This window comes from Zonotrichia albicollis, chromosome 1 (assembly GCF_047830755.1).
Source record: "Zonotrichia albicollis isolate bZonAlb1 chromosome 1, bZonAlb1.hap1, whole genome shotgun sequence".
Lineage (NCBI taxonomy): Eukaryota > Metazoa > Chordata > Aves > Passeriformes > Passerellidae > Zonotrichia > Zonotrichia albicollis.
Window position 1 is genome coordinate 85,591,393 of NC_133819.1, and position 23,327 is coordinate 85,614,719.

General features: G+C 38.4%; 1 long non-coding RNA gene across 1 annotated transcript; it reads left to right on the top strand.

Annotated features, from left to right (window-relative positions):
• The first annotated feature begins 550 nt into the window (after positions 1 to 550).
• LOC141725332 (uncharacterized) lies at positions 551 to 22,913 on the top strand. Its single transcript, XR_012577191.1, has 4 exons — positions 551 to 689; positions 11,515 to 11,582; positions 17,197 to 17,251; positions 22,734 to 22,913. It is a non-coding gene; the product is annotated as an uncharacterized LOC141725332 (long non-coding RNA).
• Positions 22,914 to 23,327: the final 414 nt, after the last annotated feature.

The following is a 23,327-nucleotide window of genomic DNA, read 5'->3' on the forward strand; positions in this document are numbered from 1 at the left end:
TGTTTAAAGGCAATTGCACAAGACAAAACACAACTCAAACGCAGCAGCCTTATTCGTAATTCTTAAAAACAAATTCCAATAGGAAAACAGTGAACAAAAGGTCCCATGGGATAATTTCTGAAGTCATGTGCTCATTTTGCAGGAAGCTGGCTCTTTCCTTCATTAGAGGAGTTGAACAACTGTGAGTCAGTCACTCAGGTGCAAACGTTTTTGAGATTGCTCTTCAGCAGCAGATATGCCAAGGGTTCTCGTATAAACAAGCACTGTTTACAGACACCTTCTCAGCAGTGGCACTGTACTGTTAAACATTAATTCCTATGTGTATGTTGTGCAACATTTACTCATGCTCTTTGGCTCTGTTAGCAATTTGTAAGGACACTTTCAGTAATTTAGGAGCAAAGCATGTGTTTGGGAGAGTTTCCTACACAAAATATAGGAATAAATACCTTAATGAGTAAGCAATTTTCATTGGTTTTCTTTATTTATTTAGTAAAAGAGCCCTGAGGTTTGTTTTACAGACAGTGAATATTTAAAAGGAGTGCAAAAAAGACCTTGACAGTTGACCCCACCTGGTTTATTTGCATGCGGAGAGTGGAAGAGAACAGGCACACAAGCGGTAAAAGTGAGTTGGTAAAAAAGACTGGGGAAATAATGTCAAGATTTGGAATCATTTTTGGGGAGACAAACAGGTAAGTGCACTATTTTTACTGAAAGATTCCAGTGGATAATGGCAGTGGTGAGACATCTCCACTCCACCTATTGGTGGAGAAGAAAAAGGAAAATTCTGCAGAGAACAGAGAGAACACAACACCCCTGTTTGTCAGGGAGTCTGCAGAAATTGTCACTGTTACACAGCTCTTTCTCTGTGTCTTAGAGGATAGGGAAGTGAATCAGAAACTCCAAAAGGGACTCAAGAACAAAAAAAGAGGATTTTTTATTATTACATCTTTATCAGCAGGCAACTCTGCCTGGCCTACACTGACAGCTTGGGAGAGATGGTAGAACAAATGCACCTCACTGTACACACCATACATAGAACTTTTGGATGGAGTATTTTTTGGGGTGGGGGTCATTTTGCAACATCAAAATATGTTACTTTAGAGATTTTTCATAGAATCATAAAGTAGTTCTGTTGAAAGTGACCTTTAAAGTTTGTCTGACCCAACCCACCTTCAATAAGCAGGGACATTTTAACTAGACCAGGTTGCACAGAGCCCCATCCAGCCTGGCCTTGAGTGTTTCCAGGGATGGGCATCCTGCTCCAGTGTTTCACTGCTGTCATTATAAAACCCATTAGCTACGAAGTGAGCCCACCAGCCTGTCAATAGAGTACAACATCCTCTAGCAGCTGCAAGAACTTACTGCTTGCTAGTTTATGGTATGTTCTGCTCTTTGCTTAACTGAGGTTGTAACCACTAAGAAAAACTTCAAATTAGCTATCTTTAGCTATTTGTCAGTGTAATCCTGGGTTGCTCTTTTCCCTATCTAGAGGCTTTCAGGGAAAATAGAGTTATATTTTAGGAAGCATTACACCTGGTATCATTACCTCTTGGTGAAAGGTTTAATTTTTAATTTCCCAGGAAAATGGTGATACACTTAGATCTTTTCTGTGGGAAAACAAGTCAGTGACCATGAGAAAGCACACATACACACAGAGTGCAGAAATGACAACATGAGTTAAAGCTCTCATGTGAGGAGGTTCAAGCTGACCCTAGTAGGCAGAGGTATCTAGAATATGCACTTGGAGTATCTCATTTGGTGAAGGACAGCACACAGAGTGGGGAGTTCAGCATGCGTCCTGGAGTCAGAGCTGATCTGTATTTTTAGACTCTAAATCAGAGGGTGCCTGTACAATAGTGTTATTTCAGTATCCAGTTAAGAGCCTGATTTCTCACTGGGGACATTTTTCAAAATGCCTATGGTGGGGATAAATCACATACCTACATCTAAAGTCAGGAAGAATTCCTTTGAGAGTCACAGTGACTCAGGAACAGCCAAGCTCTGCCAAACTGGAACAAGTTCAAAGCGAGCACTGCCTATGATCAATTCATTACATAAACCTCAGATAAGGGAGTAGCAAGAAACTTTCCTGCCACCAACCACGAAAACAGTTAAGGGGAAACAGCCATCCACCAACTGGGTTTTAATAATCTACTCCATCTCAGTAGTGTAAGGGCCCCAACGAATCTGGTAGTAAACACAGAAGAAATCAGAACTGGAGTAAACTGCTCTTCTGAGCTATAATGCCATTTTTTCTAATATCTCCAGGCACAGACAGCAGCTGCAGTTAAGTAGATAGCCTTAGGAAATAGTTTCTTGTACAAGAAAGCAGGAGAAAAGTCATTTTATTTCCTCACATTCTTCTAACAGGCACTGTTGCTCAAGCTACAACATTCCTATGAAATGTAACAATAAAAAGCAATCCTATGTAGTAAGGGCATAAAGAAGTAAAAAAACCCCAAAACTGGATCTTCAAGCAAGTCCTACACAGGCTTCCATGAGCCAATTACTTTCTTTGGGCATCAAAATGCTGGGCACATGAGGACAATCCTGCTGCCTCAGGGTTGGTAGAGCCTCTGAGCACAGGTCTCAGCAGAAACTAAGTGCAAAATGAAATTCGAAGCTGTGTCTCATACTAAATCTGTTATAATTCAGTACTTGGTCATGTTTATATATAATAATATAAAAGACCAGGTCCTGCACACAGTTATTTTGCATGCTGCGCAAGAAAATGAACTATAATCCACATGGGAGAAGAAAAGAGCTTATGACCATGGTTTAAAAACAAGTCTTGTAACACTTCAGCATGTCTTGGAGAATGCCTGATTGGAGTATTTAGCAGAAAGCATTTATTTGTTCAAATAAGTTCACATTTAACAAGCTTTTACAGAATGCATACCAAAAGGCTCCAAAAAGTTTTTTCAACAGCCACAAACATGAGAAAAAAGTAAGGTAACACCTGTCCTGGTCATTATGTGAAGGGGATAAAAAGAGAAAAAAATCATAAAAATGCTTAAGCAGGTATCTTAATAAGACATTTACTTATGCCTCTGCTGTTGGAATACTAGAGACCAAAACTTCATGAGGATTAAGGGGGAACTTCTGGGATACATCCAGAATTAAGCTAAGGATAGCTAATGAAAGGCAATTTGACAACATCCCCAAAATCCTAAACCTTCCAGAGAAGAACTTTTGCTTCTTTTAAGAATTCATAGAAGAGGTTGGATGGTAGCCATTTCTCCCTCCAAGATGGTAGTTTTTCATGGCAAGAACAATTAAGTACATTTTGCTCCATTTTCTCTGGGGACTGGGTTGTTGCAGAAAGGAACACACCCAGCTCTGGGCAGGAGAGCTCTCCAGGACAAAGGCTGTGCCCAGCAGCTTCCCATGAGGCAGCACCACATGAAATCCAGGGCTGCCCTATTTAGCAACTCAGTAAAAGGAGAATCAGAACTGTTAGAATTTTTGAGTAAAACTTATCTCTTACAGATATCTCTTCACTGACAGGAAAATACCTTTTATTACTTGAATTCAAGTCCTTTTCTCACATGTATCACCAGATGCATGTTTTGCTGAACCACATAAGAAATCCCACCCTAAGGCAGACCCACTTGTATAGGGAACACCCAATTCCATTCAGTGTCTGCACTAGGAGAAATGTACTGACCTCATCCAGAGGGAAAATAAAGTTTGTGTGTAAACAGAACCTGAAGAGGATTTTACTACAGAATTTGGTTGAGAAATCTGAATAACCAACAAAATATTCCCTTAAAGACAAAATGTATTCTGTGTGTGGGAAATGATCCAACAATTTCCCATATTACCATGGTAATTTTTCATCATCTGTATTAACATGTCTTTGCAATCCCTTATTGACATCACATCAAGGGTCAGAAGTGGCACTTAAATTGCAAAACATATTAGATATTTCTCATAAATCTCTATTAGATACAAAATACTTTAAAAACCAAAACCATGGTTCCTCTCTGCAGTATAAGTTAGACTAGAAGACTGTAGGAATCTCACATGCCCTAGAAATAATTAATCTGGCAATGTCTTTATTCTGTCTTTGCAATTCCTTCACAGCCAGGTTCAGGCCGGGACAACAGACAGGGCTTAGCCTGACATAGAAGAATTCTCCATTTAAATGCCCTAAGTCAGATCAACAACCTAAAGATCCAAGCAAACAAAAAACCTCTAAACATACTAAAAACCAACCAATGAACCAAACAAAACCCTCAAGCTCCACAATTTTGTCAGAACAGCCAGATTAGCTCCAACTAAAAATCCACCTACAGTGAGCATCTGGAAAAGTAAGATCAGAATGAAAGGTAAAAAGATAATTTCAGGTGCCTTAATAAGTTTTCAGCTAGGTAATGTTTCATTTGTTTTTAATTGAAGTTTACCGTCTTTACAACTGCATGATTTTTCTTAAAGTAAAGGAATAAGTAGAGTGGAGGAAATTTAGCAGCACCATAATTAACTACTTAGGGCAAATCCTCCTATCAGATTCATGAGACAGATTTCAGATAAGCAGCTCAAATGAAGGATTATCTTGCGAGCAATGCGGAAATGTTGATCAGCTTGATATTTCCATTCTGCAGACAAGAGTTCATGCTGCTGCTCACTATTTTCTGCAAGGAGGTAAATCTCCACAGAGGTGGCAAGTCTGATCCAAAGGGGATTTTGTTTTTAAAACCCCTGCACATGACCATCTTGTACTTGTCTGTTTTCAGGCAGAAATGAGATCTGAATTTAGATGCTGCTCAGCTGCCCCCTTTGAGAAGGGTTACCAGGCAGATGGATGCCCTGATGGTCTGATGGATGGGCTGGAGAGCATTGCATATGTGTTCATACGGTGTCTTTACTCAAACATTAGCACTTGAGAGCATCACAGAATACTCAAGCATCCTGAAAATATTAAGTTCAATTAAAAATATAATCTTCTGTGACTGATAACATTCTCAGCATATGTTTTGTGGCATTTAGAGATAAATGGAACCCATTTAGCCAGGAGATTTAAATTTCAAGGAAAAATATCCTGTCAATCACCAGATATTCTGAAAAAAAACCCCACAAAATTTAAAATGGAGTCTTGTCATAATAGTCTTGCATATACCAGTCTTGCCTGGTGTCTGGGCAACCAATGCAACTGAAAAAGTGAGATGCTTGCCTTTTAATATGCACTTTGCAGTTCTTTTGCCTCATTCAAAGGATGCTGAGATGGCTAGAACAAATTCCTCATTTCAGTTTCAGGGTCTAGAAGCTGTTTGCCTGGTGGGGATGAAGGGTCTCTATCTCTTCATTCTCTACATAGTAGAAAAAGACATAAAAATACTTCAGTAAGTTATGTGCTGAACAAGAAAGAGAGAACCAGAAGCAAAAGGGGTGGGGGGGGAAGGAAAGATAATACAAAATATTTAGCATTGCTTTACTCACAGAAATAGTACCAATCTCTAAGGTTTTGTTACTTGAATATGGACTGCATATTTGACAGAGTATATATAAGATATTTTTTATGTCCAGTGGATATATTTTCATTTCCATTGTTTGACTTATGCAAGCAGATTACACATTTTTCCCCCTGGCAAAATAAAACTTTGACCATTTTGAGAAAATAAAAGGTGCTATGGCCATGCCACATGTTTTCCTCATGTCTTAAGTGTCCACAGGATAAGTAGCTTTCTTTTATAATTGGCATCAGAATTGTTCAGAGAAGCAAGTGTTAAAGTACATTAAAATGCATTTCTTTACATTTTCTAGTAAGTAGAGTAAATCTGTTAAAACATTAAAAAAAATCTGTTTGAAATTTGGAACCTAGCCCTCTCCCATCCTTATTCAGATAATATCCCACCCCAAAACCCCCCAAACAAAAATAATTTTTGAGGAATGCATGCCTAAACAGATAAGCCTCACAGTAAGATTTCCAACAAATACTCACGAGACTTAGGTATCAAATTCCCATCAACTGAAAAAAATCCCCCTTTCTTTCCAAGAGCATTGAGATAACATCATGTGCAGACATCACATCATACTCTGCTCATGTCTGTGTGTTTAGTTCTGAAGTACTCATATTGTTCCTGAAATTATTCATCCTTGGGTTCCCAGGCATGTTAGCTGAATCCAAGAGTTACGCTCTCTTGGCAACTGCCTTTTCTCCTTCAATTTTTCTCTGCATAGGCAAACCCTGAAGTCTGAACTCAAGAACATCAGTAGGGCACTGCCCTACTAAGTAGGGAGGCTGCCCATACTGGCAGGACAGAATCACTTCAAGCTCTCCAACTCAAAGACAGCAGTATCATCTCTGTGCAGGCAGCTGCTGCCTGTTAAGGAGAAGCAGCTTCTTGTGCTGATAGATAATAAAACAGCTGTCTTTTTTCTTCCACTGGGGAAACCCATACTGGGGAATACAGTCTAATAACATAAAAAATCCAGTAAGCTCTCTGTAACACACCCACAGAAACAATGATCTCTTGTGTGCCTCTAGGCATATTTACTGAATGTAGAAGTCACATGTACAGGTAAACAGTTGATCAGCTCCCAGACACCACAGTGGGATTGTTTGCATTATCACCATAAACCTTGTTTTCAGTGATTAATTATAGTGATTCACAGAATGGTTTGGGTTGGAAAGGGCCTAAAGGATCATCTATAGTCCAACCCCTCTGCCATGGGCAGGAGGACTTTCCATTAGACCACGTTCCTGAAAGTCCCATCCAGCCTGTCTTTGCACACTTTTAGGAATGGGATATTCACAGCTTCTCTGAGCAACCTATTCCAGTGCCTTATCACCCCCACAGTAAAGAATTTCTTCCTAATATCAATTCTAAACCTACTCTGTTTGAAGTCATTCCCCCTTGTCCCATCACTACATGCTCTTGTGAAAAGTCTCTTTTCATCTCTCTTGTAACCTAAACCCTGTACCCCAAAAATGCAATAGCAGAGAAGGATTTTTAATAAGTATCCAATACCAGAATAAAGCCCAACATGTCATTTTTAGGCAAAAGGTATTTTTTGAAAAAAAATGTTTTGCTCACAGGAATAATTTTTATAACAGCTGTAAAATACTGATTTCATTTTCCCTTGCTTGCTCCTACTCTTTCAGGCAGCCTACAAGGCTCAGCTTTGCAAATAATCTCATTTTACTCCCGTTCCTCCTATGAACACAAAAAATCCTGTAGAAAGTGATGTGTAAAATAAAATTTATGGTGGACATTAAGAACAGCTTTAAACAGTGAAGTCTGGTGGGTAGCTCATTAAAAAATCAATAAACTGTGTAACATCCTTGCAAGAAATCTTTCCACAGTTACTGCATAAGATGCCCTTGGTGACCTTGCCCTCTAACAATACTTGTGGCTTGACAGTGACTGCAGAGCTGATACTTGGGTGCCTTGGCCTTTGCAATACACCTAGCTCATGTTGTTCTTATGAAATAAGTTGTGCTTCCCACAGGAAAAAAGAACGTATCAGCAAAGCACAAGTGCTCTGAAAGTGAGTCTTGTTTGCTTTGTTTGCTGTAGGGTGGTTGCTGGTTATCTTGGTTATTCAATAGCAGATGGAACTCTCAAAGGCTTGAATGCTTCTTTATTGCTAATTAATACTCTCAGCTGGGATCGTTACCTTCAGGCATTTAACTTGAACTTAACATTTAAGTTCATCTGCTCTTACTTTAGACATTGTCTCCAGGAGAGCTGAGTTCAGAGCACTCCAGTTTCTTGATTTGTAGAGAAATATTAATCCCTCTTTCCTTCTCCTTTAAATATAAAGGGAAATATTATTCTGATAGCTGAAAAACTATATGTCAGACAGGGTGAAACCTGCCCATCAAGACCCCTTTGTAGTTGGTGAATAAAATTTAGTATACATAATAGTGATATGGAGTGTGAAGAGCAAAGTTCTTGGCAAGTCACTTGCCAAAAATGCAGCAGTTTCTAATGTCCTTGGAATTGCAATCATATCAAATGGAAAGGAAGGTAATCCAAATAATGCAAGATAAGTGAAGGGCAAAAATTTTTTAGACCATTAAAAAGAGAAGCAAGTTCCTTCAAGTCTACAACTACAACAGTCTTTTACCTCAACTTCTCATCTTTCAACTAATTCCATTCCTTGCTGTTAGATTGTGGGTTTTCTAGACAAAAGACACTCTTCGTCAGCTGGCTTGATTTGCAAATTAATCGCACTTATAAATATGAGAATCATGTTTTAAAACACTTGAAAAAATAGAATTATTAACCAAATCTGCTGTTTAGCAAATGTCAGTGTCCCCTAATGAATTCAACTAGTGCTAATTCAAGGATAACTATCAGAAGTTCTGCTATAAAACAGGGAATACCAAAATATAAATTTTTGCCTCTCTACAAATTTAACTGGTTATTTTTGAGTTTTAAGGTGCTCAGAACATCAGCCTATCCTACTGGATACCTATTTAAATAATACAAAAGAAGAAATGTCTGTACAGCAATTGTTGAACATACTCATGCTGAAAAAAAAAAAAGAGAGAAGCAAAAGAGAGTTTTCTAATGCAATTCACACAGGTAGATCTTCTAGACACCATGTCCGGAATCACGGAATTATTTAGATTGGAAAAGATCCCTGAGATCAAGTCCAACCTTTGACTGTTCACCACCTTGTCAACTAGATTATGGCGCTATGTGCCACATCCAGTTGTTTCTTGAACACCTCCAAGCATGGTGATTCCACCACCTTCTTGGACAGTGCATTCTAATGTTTAACAGTCATTCAGTGAAGAAATTCCTCCTGATGTCCAGCCTGAACCTCCCCTGGTGCAACTTGAGGCCATTTCCTCTTGTCCTGTCACTGTTTTCCTGGAAGAGACCAACCTCTGCTTTGGTAGAGGTTGGTCTCTCTACCTCCTCCTTTCAGGGAGTTGTAGAGACCAATGAGCTCTCCTCTGGGCCTCCTTTTCTCCAGGTGAAACAATCCCAGCTCCCTCAGCTGCTCCTCATAGGACTTATCCTCTGGATCATTCACCAGCTCCGTTGCCTTTCTCTGGACATGCTCTGGCACCTCAATGTCCTTCTTGTAGTGACGGGCCCAAAACTGATCACAGTATTTGAGCTGTGGCCATGCCCATGCTGAGGACAGGGGGACAATCACTTCCCTGGCCACACTATTTCTGATGCAGGCCACAATGCCATTGCACTTTTTGGCCACCTGAGCACATGCTGGCTTATATTCAGCTGGACCCCAAGATCCTTTTTTGATGAGCAGCTTTTCAGCCATGTTGCCCCCAGCCTGTAGCCCTCATGGGGTTGTTGTGGCTGAAGTGGCATGGCACTTGGACTCTGCTAATATTCGCTAACATCCCAGATGCATGTTTCAGGAAATGGGTTCAACCCCCAAAACTTTCCACTACTCTCAAGCCAATCTTTATAAAGTTTATATATTAAATACATACATAGGTGTTATTGTTATTGACACAGTGGAAGTAGATTAATTTCCAGCCTGCTGTCATAGCACATAATATAGGAGATAGATATCTGTCTAATATATCTGGGATGCTTGGTTCTAGGGACATGTAATGTTTGTGCTACATGTTAATGCCGTTCAAATTGTATTGCTGTGTGTATGAGATGATACTGATGCTTCCAGTTGCATGTCTTTCTGGTAAACTGTGACATTCCAGACCAAAAGCTAAAGAGCATTTAAAAGCTGATTATATTTGTGCAGAAATATCACTCAAGTCCTGTTAGAATCAAAATAAACTTAATTTCAATACACAAAGCTTCAGATTGTTTGGACATTTGCAAGAGCATAGCACACATGTCTTTGGTCCTCAATGTAGTGTTGGCGATTAGATATTTCTATCTTGTTCATATTCATGTATCAGAGGTGTTCATGTTCTACGTTAAAAACTTAATCCTTTCCAACTTTAGAGGAAAAAGTTCACAGAGGAACATAATACACCATACAATTAACCAGCTTATTGCTTAACACAGCACAGTAAGGTAGGAAGCCTTGATTGTAAGCTCAAATCTACTCAAATCAAGTCTACTGGTTCACTCCCAAATAATTAGATTTGGGGTCTTTTTTGCATTCTGTCTGGCATTGGTTTGTCAGCCTTTCATGGTGAGTTTAGTTTGTATAGTTCATTCTACAGTCAAGATGCTATTTCATTCTCATGTTTCAAAACCAGTAAAAAATTTCTTTCCCAGTCAACATTCTCCAACAGTAGCTAATTTCTTAACAGTTCAAGAAAAAAGGTTGTGGGTAATGTCACTCTTCACTGTTATTTGCACATACACTATGTGGAACAATAACAATGCTGTTAACAGGTTCCATAGGTAATGTAATTTATGTAATAGATAAAATCAGCATGGTGCATCTTGTATTAGTTATTTTCTGCTAAACATTGTATGAACAAAAACCACTTGAACTCAAACACAGGGAATAATTTATTAATGTCTTTATATAATCCATATTTTCCTGAAACTTGGCAATATTTCCATTGTTCTCCCCACATTCTTAAGGCACAGAAGTATTCCTACTGATATTTTCATGTTACTTACTGAAAGAGTTTTCTTTGAGGAATGTCCCCTAAATGGTAGAGGTACTTACATGCTATGTTATTTGTGTGAACTTTATATATCATTACTGTTAAACAAGGAGGAGTTTACAGATGCCTTAGGAAGTTTCTCCTCATTCATATCCCTTTTGTTGATACCTCAGGCTTCAAAGACATCTTTGACATGCTGAACTAGTCCAGCATTTTTTTGCATGTGTGGTTGTGGGGCCATTTTGCTCTCTTTTCAAAACAAAGACCCTGTTTCCATCAGCTGTAGTTTTCTTTAGCAGGAGCTCAGTGATTAAGGATGATAGTGGGCTAGATGCCAAACTCTCTTTACCCACATTTGGTATGAAAAAGATGGGGTTACACATTCAAAGCATCACCCTATTCAATGAATAACCACAGTGTCCTCAAGAACCTCACTGAGAAGACTTCTATTCAGAGAAAATGCAATTTATGTCTTGAATGAACAGAAAGTAAGTCTTAGTCAAAAACCTGCAAAACCTATTTTCCTGATTATCTTCAGAGTTAGAACAAAAATTTTATATAGATTGCTGTCAATGCTTATAGTAAGCTAAGGTATCTAGAATTCTGGCATAGGATGCAATGAAACTTTTGATCAGCTACAATGTAGAATGTCACACTCCAGTGTATTCAGGTTCATCTTTTGAATAGTCAGGTACATCACTGTCTCTGTTACATTTGCTTACTGCACTCTGCGGGAGCTTTGGGACTTCCTTTGGTTCCATACCAAAGAATAAAGCTGAAGGAATACCCTGCACAGAAGTTTCACTGTCTGTTTACTAATTACAACACGAGCATATGCTGTTTCTCATAGCCAGAGAGCAACTCACAAGCAAGTGACAGGAAAGAATGGTTGTTCCCACTTCCATAGCAAATCAATTCAATAGCAATGAAGACTTCATTTTCTGTCAATGTTGTTATTAAAAGTCACACTAATTCATTTTCCATTACTGTTGCTACAGGACACTGGCATGAGGCATTCCTACAGAGAACCTCAGATGTTATATTATATTAAACTTTGCAAAATCAGGTATGTATTACATGCTTTCTCCTCAGTTTCATTAAACAGCAATAAACCAAGTTTGCAGAATCCAGGTTCTTTACATTGATTTTGTGCTTTTTAGCGTGTCCATGATAAAAATGCGAGTTAAAATACGCATAGCAGGACAAGCCATCCTCTTGCCCGGCAAGATTTCAGTTTCCAATGCAGGAACAGAATTTGAAAGTCAAAGTCATTCAGAACAGGCTGCAGTAGGTTGAGACTTCAAAGGCAAAAGGTCTGATACCACCATAGGTGAAAGTGAGATCACTTCTTAATCAATTAGGATTCAATGTGAATTCTCGGCAGAACATGAGAGAATATGAGTAATCAAATGCCAGAAATTCACCAACCTAAGTCAGTGCAGTGTTTTCATACAGTTCAAAGACAAGTATATTCAATGCTCAAGCCATACTAAAATTAGCCTGAAATTAATCAAACAGTAAAACTAAAAGGCCTTTTTTACTCAGGAGAAGAAACACTCCTGCTGTTTGATTCACCTGAAATAAGTCCCAGTTTTGGGCTCCTGAACCAACTGTATGTGGTACACAGTGTACACTGACAAAAAGAATGCACCTTAGTCAAAAAGGCAATATACATTGTTTAAAACCACCTAAGGAGTAAAACCAAACCGCAGCACTTGCAAAGCCATCTCTAAAGTTATCCCTCCCCCTCCAGCACAGCATACTTAACAGTGTTTTTAGACAATCTGGTATGATAATCATAAGTAAAAATGACATTTTATAAGAACTATTTTTACTGAGTAAGTGGAGAGACTGAGTGGAAAAAACATTAGTTTTTCTTTTTTTTTTTTTTTTTTTTTTTTTTTTTTAAGATTGAGTTGTTTGTGTGAAACAGAAAAACCAGGCTTGTAAGAAATTCCAAATTATACTAATCCGAGGTCAGCTCTGCAACAGTGTAAGATTCAGTTTAGACTGCATATTGCCATGAATTTCTCTATTTCCCACACCAGTTGTCAAAGTTAAGTAATTTCTTTGTAGTTCTGCAACATGTTTTGATTTACCTAGGTCTGATTCCCAGGGATGGTTTCATGTCGTTTCATGACACCAAGTAATCAGGTATATGTTACACATAGCACATGTGCAAATATTTTGCAATCATCCAAGAAAGTGATGAAGATAAGGCTATGCTTTGCTATTGCTGATACAGAAATCACTGCTTCACATCCAGGCTTAGTGATAGGCCAGAAGTGTGGGGCCAGGTAGACAGAGATGTTCATTATCACCTGTTCAGGCCATGGTTGTGTACAAGTATTTTCCTTGAACTTGCATTAAGTAAATCATTACCTGGATGCATGTCCTCTTCTGCTGCTTCAATCCAACAATGAAATTGATAAATGAGATAGTATTAATTGAGGATTACAGTCCATGAGGCTTTATTTCTTTTGCTAGGGGAGAAGGAGCATGCAGGTAAGTATCAAAAAGGCAGATGGAAAAGAAAAACTTCCCTGCTGCCCTTAGTAGCTGCTACATCATATTGTCATGTGTAACAAAATCACAATTTATCTAAGGCATTCATTTTTGCACTCATAGAAGAAAAAGAGCTTGCTGCTATTAAAAGCTGAAATATCTTTCTTTTCTTTTAATTCACTTTGAGTCAGTCCCCGAGAGGCATGTTGGGACAAAGAAGGGGAAAATTAAGGTAGCACACAGCTGTATACGTACCTCGCAGGCTGCCAGCCAACTTACAAAACCCCTTTTGTCTGCATGGGCTGTCTGGACATGACAAACGCTCATGTCCCAAAAGATTGCTACAGCAATGCCACATTCAGGCCAGGGTCAGGGTCAGGTTCTGGCTCTTAACACCAAATCAGATTAAGGTTGTGTTGGGCATTGCATTCCTGTGCCAGGTCCTGAACTGCGCAGAAAATTTACCAGGATTAGCATAGTATCATGGACCTTCCCCAGCTGAGGATGTGGGGTTTTGTTATATGGAACATGTGCATAATATTAGATTGTGAGCAAGATGCCACAACCATTAGAAAGCTGTCTGGTGCATTGAATGCCTAAGGGCATGCGGATGACTCACTGAAATTCTGTTCAAACACAAGACATCTGCTTCAATATGTTTCCTGCCAATCCTTTTGCATGGCTGGAAATAATAGGCTAGAGATTCTCTCCAACTTCACCAGTCCTGGCACCAAATGAGTGGAAAACTGCTGTAAGCCAGAATCTGGGATTCCCCTTTGAGTGATGGGAGCTGCCACTTGGCTCTGGGCAGTAAAGTGACCCTCTCTCTCTAAATCCTGAGGGAGCATGGCAGGAGCATCTCTGTGCTACTCTGGCAGCCCCAGTGGTTCATTATCCCAGTGCTCCAGCCATGCTGACTCCCCAGGGCCTATAAACTACTGCAAAGCCTTTGCTATTGCCTCCCTCTGCCTCCCAGAATCTCAAAACTCATATTATGCCGTCATACCTATCATTGTGACATCAGTCTTATTCACAGAAAGAACAGCAATTATTCCAATGACACTGTGATGTCACATGAAATTAAGGAGAAAAGTTCATATTAAAACAAAAACTATTTCTTCAATAAGGAGACGGTAAACTAGAATAAAAAACACTTTCAAAACCCCCAATAACAGTTTGCCAAAGATTTTGGTAAGATTTGGTTCTGAAGATGCAGTTCCCATGACACAACCTGACTTCAAAGGAAATTTTAGCATATAAGATACATAGATCTGCACAAATGTGATAAATAACAAAGCAAAGTCACTGGCTTGCCTGCAGCAGCTCTACCTTAGAACCACACATCATCATACCTTTTTCCCCTTCTGCTGAAGGGTCTGACCTAATTGCATTGTTCTAAGACAGCATTTCAGCTACAAATGAACCCTCACAACTATTTCATGTGAAAACTAAACTTTAAAGTGAAGCAGCAGATGCTGCCATGGAACATTCCTCAAAGCTTTCATGCAATGGTCACATCTGTTCAGCTGGAAGAGTGACTGTTTCAAACCAGCTATGGATTTTAAGTGGTGACAAAAAAAGAGAGAAAAAAAATAAAGAAGGCTATGGAAAAAAAGTTAACTTGTAGTTCTGTATTAGGATAATAGCAGTCTGGTAATGTTTTGGATGGAAACTTGGGTCACAAACAAAAACAGTTTAAAACTGCCAGTTATGCAAGCAGTTATTTCCTGGTAGAACAGCAAAAAGGGAGCTACTATTCACCCACACAGAAATAGAGTTTTAGAGGCAAAGGTCCATCTCATCTTATGGCAATTCCATTCTTCCTATAAACTTTGAAAATGTTACAATTTCTGCTGAAAACTTACCCTAATAGAAGTTGTAAATAGATGTTGATATCTAGCGGAACACTAGGGAATGATAAATCTGGTTTTGTCTGTTTTCTTTAGTTGTTCTGTTCCTTGCTACTCATTTATAGAAAAGCACATGTCAATGGGACCTCTGTTCCCAGTTTTTAATCTTCAACTCACTGGCTTAGTAAGCGCAGGTAGTCCTCAAAATGTTAGCATGAACATAGCACTTCTCACTGGTAAATCTTTAAATATGCTTTACAAATCACCTCAATTAACCCTTTACCCAAGTTTTAGAACATCCTTATGGAATAATACAGGTATTGAGACTTATGCCCATTTTACAGAAGTGGAAACGGACCCAGCAAAAATAGCTGAATGATCCCAGGCTACAAGAGATACCAGCAAAAATGGGATCAAGCAACATGAATTCGTAGCTGTTTCTCTTAGGACAGGCAATTACTACATTTCCCAAACAGAACTGGCAGGATAATGGAAAAAATTGCAATTTAGGGAGTGTGGTACTGGGAGAAAATACTGTGTTTCCTGAAATTGAAATAGAACTGTGGAAGGAGTGTATGGACTTCAACCAAAGACGGAAGGAAAAAAACCCAAGCATGCTGCTGCTCTGCCCTTTTCAGAATCAATCTTGCGACTCCAGTTATGCTTCTCTTATGTATGGGCCAGAGACGGTTTGCACTGAACCATTGCTGACTGTGTGCAACATTCATACTTAACTATCTCTGAAAAGCAGTCTCTGGTTAGGATTTTCTGAGCCAACAGCCTTCAATGAAGGTAAATGATCTTAAATGAGGATTTAACTGAGTCTGGCATCTAGACCCTTGGGAGGCTTGTAAGCTTTCAAGTATTGATCCGAAAGACTTGCTCCTGGAAACATCTGATTGAGTGTTCTGTGGTCTTCCCCAACATCAGCTTCTGAAAACAGTAACTTACTTGTTTGTTCTGCTTGAATTATTACAGTTACCAATGCTACCAGCAGAGGGGAACTCAGGTTCTCATGCCAGACATGTTTTTTTTGAGAGTGTGGTGATTTTAGTTTGGGATTTTAATCCAGGTTTTGGGGGTTTGTGAGGGGGAGGATTTCCCTCACAAATTCCCCTATTATTATTAATTCCCCTATTATTATTAATTCCCCTATTAATTTTTTTTTTTTTTTTAATTCAAGCATGAGCAAAATATCGCTTCCTGAAGGTGATTATTTAAAAAAAAGATCTGTAATGTATGGGCTTCTATAAGCTACTCTGCAAGCAAGGAGAAAACTACTAAAAGCATTAAGTGTCTTCTGCCTCTACCAAACAAGAAGTTGCGTCCCCTCATCCCCTCAGTTTACTGTTGCTATTTCACCCTTTAAAATAAAAGCTCTTCACCTCAGCTGCAAAACAGAAATGCCAAAGAGAAACTAATACAGCTTTGGGTCTTAAACTTTTTTGGGTGTATTTGTAACCAGTCACGAGTGCCAGCAAAAACTTTTTTGTCTCTTCAACACACTCTTACATAATTTGGCCCAAGGCATAAGTAAATCAGCTGGCAAGCAGTGCCCGAACAAGACACTGAAGCAATTGCTTCAGTCTGTCTATAGCACCTTCCAGCCTTCTCTTTATAATTTAAAGCCTAGTCACAGCAAGAGAGAAGTTTTTAATGACACTATACAATTTAGGTAGAGTAGAGAAGTTTATTTCATCAAAAGGCTGTCAAGTCTGGAGGCTGAAGCTGCCTTTCATACTGAGTTTTTATTGCCATTTTTCTGTCATTCATTGGTAGGATTTATTAAAGTAGTGTTCTATTAACCCAATCAAAAACTTTGAGCAAAATCTCACAATAGTAGTTGCTCATATTTCTGCTCCAACTTTCTCTTCAGGGTTGAATGTGTTATAAAAGTTAAAGTTCAAAAATAAATATACAGGTCAAATATTTCTGAGCTCTTTGTTTCAAGGTGACTGATTAATCAGGAATTAACGGATAATAGTCATGCTTCCCAACACAAATTTGGAGTACATTGTCAATACTTCTTTTCCCTTATTTTACCAACTTCTTCATTCTTTTTCCACCATTCTTTTTGTTAAGAAATTTTGGTCAACAATATTTGCACTCCCATGCACATTATGAGATACTGTTGTCATAAGAGGAGACAATTTGATCTTTTCCAGTCGTGTTGCAATTTTCACCCTCAACCTTTTTGATAGTTTTGCTAGAATAAGATCACCTCATGGATAATTGGTCTTGCCTAGAAGGTAGAATTGGAGAATTTGGTCAGACCATATGCCCAGAACCTGTCCACTGGATTACTGCAGCATTTGTTTTCCACAGATGCCTTCAAACACTGGAAGGAGCTCTGTGTGCTAGAAGACGATTTCATGTCAAGGTAGGGGTGAATTCACAGGCTGTGCTGGCATCAGGTCCAGTCAGAAGGTTTGGCTTTGTGATGTGTTTGTTTTTTTTTTTTTTTTACTCTCTCTATTGAAGTAATAAGCAGAAGTCTTTGAAAAGTTTGCAGGGAAATATGTGTACATATTCCTATTTTCCCAGTATAACAGCTCTTTTGATAGATGCTTTCATTTCTTTTAGATACATCAGTATAGATTAAAATGAGACAGTGTAATTTGGACTACAAATAACCTTTACATTTGTAATCTGTTAAGTGCCCTTAATAAACCCAGCCCCTGAGTAAGAACATTTTTTCCCTTTGCCAAGGAATAGTCTCTACCTGAGAGGTGGTTGAAGTTTTAAAGTGATTTGTTACTGTACTCTGGGTTCATCCAGAGCTAGAACACGTAACAGGAGCTGTATCAAGACTACCAAGGCACAGCACATTCTTTATATCTCATTTTTATCACCAAATTTATATACTAATCAACTGATAGGAAACAGCTAAGTTCAGATAAGAGTAGGCTGCTTTTAAGATGGAAATTTCATTTGGAGATGTTTTTTTTTCCACCCAGCACCATTGTGCTAATATACAATACAAGTTGTTTTCACTGAGTCAACATCAGGAACCTAGTTAGTGAACAAAGAGCTGGAATAATTGTAAAGCCTTCAATTCAATTTAAAAAGTATTCTCCCCAGTCAGTTTTTTCCCCAAGGCATACTGACTCAGTGCTAGTCGGGTAGATGTTAAAATAAGGTCCTTAACGAAGAGAACTCCTGCACCCTTTTGGGAAAAAACTGGGAGCTACTGTAAAGCTAAGGCTGGAGGTGGATCACAATTTGTGTCTGAGCTCTCAGCCCTCAAGGCCCTGGACTTTTCTCAAAGGTGTTTTTATCATGATGTTCACAACTGCTTTTTTACTTTGTTTATTCAATGGACAATGAATCACTGTCTAGGTTGAAGAGTAATTGACAATTCCAGGGGATTTCTTTTAGAAAAACAAGACATCTCTACATTTAACCTGCCCAACTGGTTTAAAGAAACTGTGTTTGGCTCTTGTAGATCCCACAAAGAGTCTTTGTTTTCCACTGATTCCCCCCAGTCCTCTCCCACCCCATTTTACTTCTTACAGTTAACAATTGCTTCTTTTGCTGCACATAAATAATTCCATTACCTAGGATTTCTAAATTGATACAATTTCACAATTATCAACATTTGTTACACCACCACCTCCCCCATCACATTGACCAAGGTGATAGAGATTCTGATGAGAAATCCCAGCCTCTTCTTCCCAAGAACAAAAAAACCCCATTACTCTTTCTCCCCTGCCCCAAAATATTCAAGATATAAGGTTCAATTAATCTATATATTTTTTTTTAGATGCAAAAATATATTGCATCTTAACATGGGATGGCGTATAGTTTTAACTGTTATTTTTAAAAAGGCCTTATAATTAAATTAAGCAAAATAAAATCTAATTCAAAAAGCCAACTGAATTGTTCTCATTAAAGGAAAACTTAGATTTTTTTTCCTAGAGTCTGGATCCTCATCAACAGATTTACAGAAGAAGGAAAAAATTATGAAAACCTGTGAGATACAAGAAATTCAAAAATTCTTTTGAGGTCTGAGGGTACTTTCCCACAGTTTCAGTTGAAAATAATTCAACCAAATTATATGCAGGTAGAAAATAAGACTAACTTCTGAAATCTTTGAAAAGAATACATCCTTTCAGCAAATGCAGTGATTTGGAATCCAAACACTTAAGAAAAGATAAAAAAGAAAGAGGTCTAAAACTGAGTTTAAGGAAGAAAATGAGATGAAATCTGGACCAATCAAGAGGGTGCACCCACCTTAAATAATATATTAATTTTTGTGCCAACACTGCTCCCATGCTGGGAGTGAGAATAGAATACACTGTTCATTTGAACTGATTGTGCTAATTTTCCCCTTGAAAATTAAAGCATAATTATTTCTCCAATTAGATACTTTTGTCAGTACTTTCAGTAGTTGCTAGTGGAACTGTAAATAATTTTGAAGTGTAGGTGGGCAGATTGAAAAAATACTCTTTTTGGGAGCATTGCTAGGGGAGGAGTTTAATCTCATCCTGAAGAAATATGCACTACCCTGTGGTTTTGGAATAGATACTGAGCAGGGAATCATCCAAAGCCCAGCTCCCTGTGTATGCTATGCAAAAGTGTTGCCCTCTCGTGGCTTTTGTTGCACTGATGTCTTGGAATGATAATTACAACCGTATAAAACTGTTACTACTATCTGGGAACAGCTATTTAGCTTATGCACAGGTAGCTTTTTTCACATGGGGAAAATGGCATTGATATTTCAAGATATTAGTTTATTAAACTGTGGATTTCATAACTATGCAGATAATTTAAGAACAATATCTTCTTGTCAATTTTGTCTTTGTATATTTTTTATATGTTAAGTAATTTTAAAACTAAAATAATATATAATAATTGTCCAGTCATATTTTTCAGGAATCATGCTTAAATTATCAAGTATTTTGAAAATGCACACAGGCACAAGTTGATTAACCTTTTTTTTTTTTTTAAACTTTATAAATGATGCATTTCTGAGCTCAAGTCTGTTGTTCTGTGAACTCTTTCCAACCACTGCTTTAGAATTAAAACTTGCAAGTAGTACTAGTGGCTTGAGTGTTTGCTGTAAGGAAAGACAAACAGAAATCGAGCACAAAGCCCATAGGTATTCAGAAGAGTATTTGTGGAAAATTTTTTTGTCAGGCTGTGTGTCCTACAATCAAGAACTGTTTGTTCTTGTATGTCACATCATAAGTCTTAAGGAAGACATGCTTCTGCATCAACACAATGAAGTTCAGGTGTCCAAAGGCAACACCACCCTTCTATCTGGATACTCAGAACAGTGTCTCTGCCTTCAAATGTTAAACTGCAGGAATTTCAGGGCATCATCTCTGCTGGAAGAGAAGAAAGAAAAAAAAAAACAAACCAAAACCCAAAAAGTCTACAGGAAAACACTCCCAGAAGACCTGAACTACACAACTTTTCTTGGCCCTAGGAGGGAAGGTCAGTTTTGGATAGGGAAAACAGGGTCGGTATCAAGGGATGGAGGAGTCACCATTTCCCCCCATTGTCTCCAGCAGGCTGGCATGTTCAGGCCATGGAGCACTGACAGCTGTTTGTGCTGTCAGTGAAACTTTTAAGTAGTGGGATAGGGTCTCAAAACTGTGAAATGTGCTAGGCTATGTAGCTTTTTGCTTTCATAGAATCGTTAGGGTTGGAAAAAACCTCCAAGTTCATTGAGGCAAACCTTTGACTAAACACCACCACTCTCACTAGACCATATCACAGAGTGACACATCTGCTTGGTTTTTTGAACAGTTCCAGGGACAGCAACTGCATTATCTCCCTGGGCAATGCATTCCAATGCTGGCCACACTCTCTGGGAAGAAATTCTTCCTGTAGAAGCTTTAATTGGAACATTACTAATTTACCTGATAGCATAAGCCTTGGAAAGCTGTCAAAGGTATTCTGCATTTGCAATCCAAGAGGCAAGCTTGTTACCCTTAGTGCCTCAACTATGTACATTATTATATTTCTTCTGAAGATTTTGTGCCAAGAAAAAAGCTAATGCAGGATGAGAGAGTATAATCCACAGAGAAGCATATGTCCCATTTCCCTGATTCCATATGTATGACTACTCATTTAAACAAAAGCACTTAATAAACCAGAAACTTAAACCCACAAAGTTAAAAACATAAAAGTGACATTTGTGAAATAAAAGATCCTTCTCTGTTGCACCTCCTCTTGTCTCCGTTCAGAAATACTGACTGGCATCCATAGGAATGTACTGTGATTTTCACGTCCTATGAAGACAAGGTATGACAATCCCTCACAGGTACAAAAGCACTACCAAAGATAGGTTATTTGGTGGTATCTTGCATAAATGAGCCTATGTTAGTCCAACTAATTCATTATCTGTATAACTCTGAGCTATAGGTAAACAAGATATGTTGTTTAATTTGCATGGTATTTTGATCTCATCATGTCTAACAATTTCATGCATGCCTCAATTTTGCTTTTATTCTGATCTGGATCACTTCTTCCCTACTACTGTGCAAACAACCAACTCTCCAGGTTATTCCAAATTGTGTCCATGCACTACATGGATAGATATTTCAAGGGCAACTGGTGATTTGTTGCATTTTCATATCCCCTTAAACATTTGCATGTAGACAGTTTAAATTCCTTATAGAAAAGTTTTCTTAAGACTGTCTCAATCAGGCATCAAAACCAAGGTTCTTCAAATAGAAGGTTACCCTTTTAAATTTTGACAGATTTTTCCATTTCATTTGTCAGTTTCTACTTCTTAGAATTCCCCTTCATAGAAGTTACATATACTAGTACAACCTCCAAGAAGGGTTTTGTTGTTTTCTTTTAAATGTGTTCATTTAAATGAAATATGATATTACCTTGCTATTTCAGTGGGTGCTTACCTTTAGGCTCTAGACATAGCTGTTCTAAGTAACAAGACTTGTTAAAATGACAGTCTGCATTTATGATTCTATAGCTGGTTATTTAAGCATTGTCAGTACAGAAATTGGTTAAATATTGAGGGGAAAATAAGGGACACCAGAGTAAAAGATGAAAGTCCCTTTAGGCAGAAAACTGGGAGTTTGCCCAGAGCATTAACTCTTGATGCAAGACTCCAGACCTCCCAACAGAATCATTTTGACAGCTCATGCAGGTACATGGTAGTCTTTCCTAAATTTCAGTGGTGATATTATCTAATTTGTTGACAAGAACTGTCTATTCACTTTTTCAGTGCTGGCCCTGGCAGATGAATACCAGCCTGCCAACTCTGCTGTTCAGCACTGCTGGCAGGCTATAGCAGCAGGCAACAACCCAAAGGGACACCCCCTTTGCAGGTGCTCTCAGCTCCTGAATGAAGAAGTGTGGAGTCCATTCCTATCACAGCTTTTATCAAGATAACTAGACCATCGTGATTCCCCAAAGCAGCATTTTTTGCTGTTGTTGACTTGTTTTAAAGAATATTTGTCTATTACAGGTATATACAGTCTTTCTTGAATACATTTTTCCACAACTTGCTTCTGAATCTTTTCCCTGGTTCCTTTTACACTTTGCAGCCAACATGAAATGGTGTATGATCTCACACAGTCTTTTGTTTTTTCGGCTTATGGCAGCTCCCTGAAGAATAACTGGCAGCCAGCATGCTTTGGCAAAGATATTGAAAACAAATCTCTGGTCTCTTCTGAGGAGGGAAGATAACTGACGTCTTGCTTTCAAAGGAAAGAAAGCATCTAGCACAAATGCTTAGGGAGTAAAGGAATTGTTTAAATATCTGTGAAGCAAGGGTGACAGAGAACAAGCTACAGACTGTCACATGTGTTTTATTCTCTGTATTTTTCCTGTATCTGTTGGCAGGAGAGAAACAATGAAGAACCTGGAATTCTCTTCCTCTTTTACAGGGGACTCTCTGCCGTGTGTTTGAACACATCACCTGACCAGAACCTGTCCTTCAAGCCAAGATTGATTAAGCACTGTGAGTTAATCAAATGACAGACATCAGCAAGGGCATAAAGCAGTATTTGTCCTAAACACAGTACAGTGGCCCAAGGCTTATAAAGACACAACAACAACAAATGAAAGCACAGAGCTGTAATTTGTGTGAGGAAACTCATGACTGCTAATAAATTTTGTTGACAAACACCTGCCCAATATATTATTTATCTATTGCCTAGTCAGCACTCTTGTAAGCTTACAGTGTTCTTCTGGATTAAGGAGGAAAACTCTGCTTGATTTTCCATAGCATATTTAATCAATTAGATTAAAAAAAAAACCCAGAAAATATTAAGAAACTAATTCAAAGTTAGGTCCATTTGATAGACTGAGAGGCTATCTATGTAAAAGACCTGTTTCATAGCAAAGAAGTAATAAAAACCAGAGACACTCTCAGGGTGTCTTTCATGCTGTGTCTTCTGTACACTTCTGTGTATAGAAATGTGAAATAGCTTAAGTCCTTATCCAACACAGATATATAGGTACCTGAAACTGTGACACTG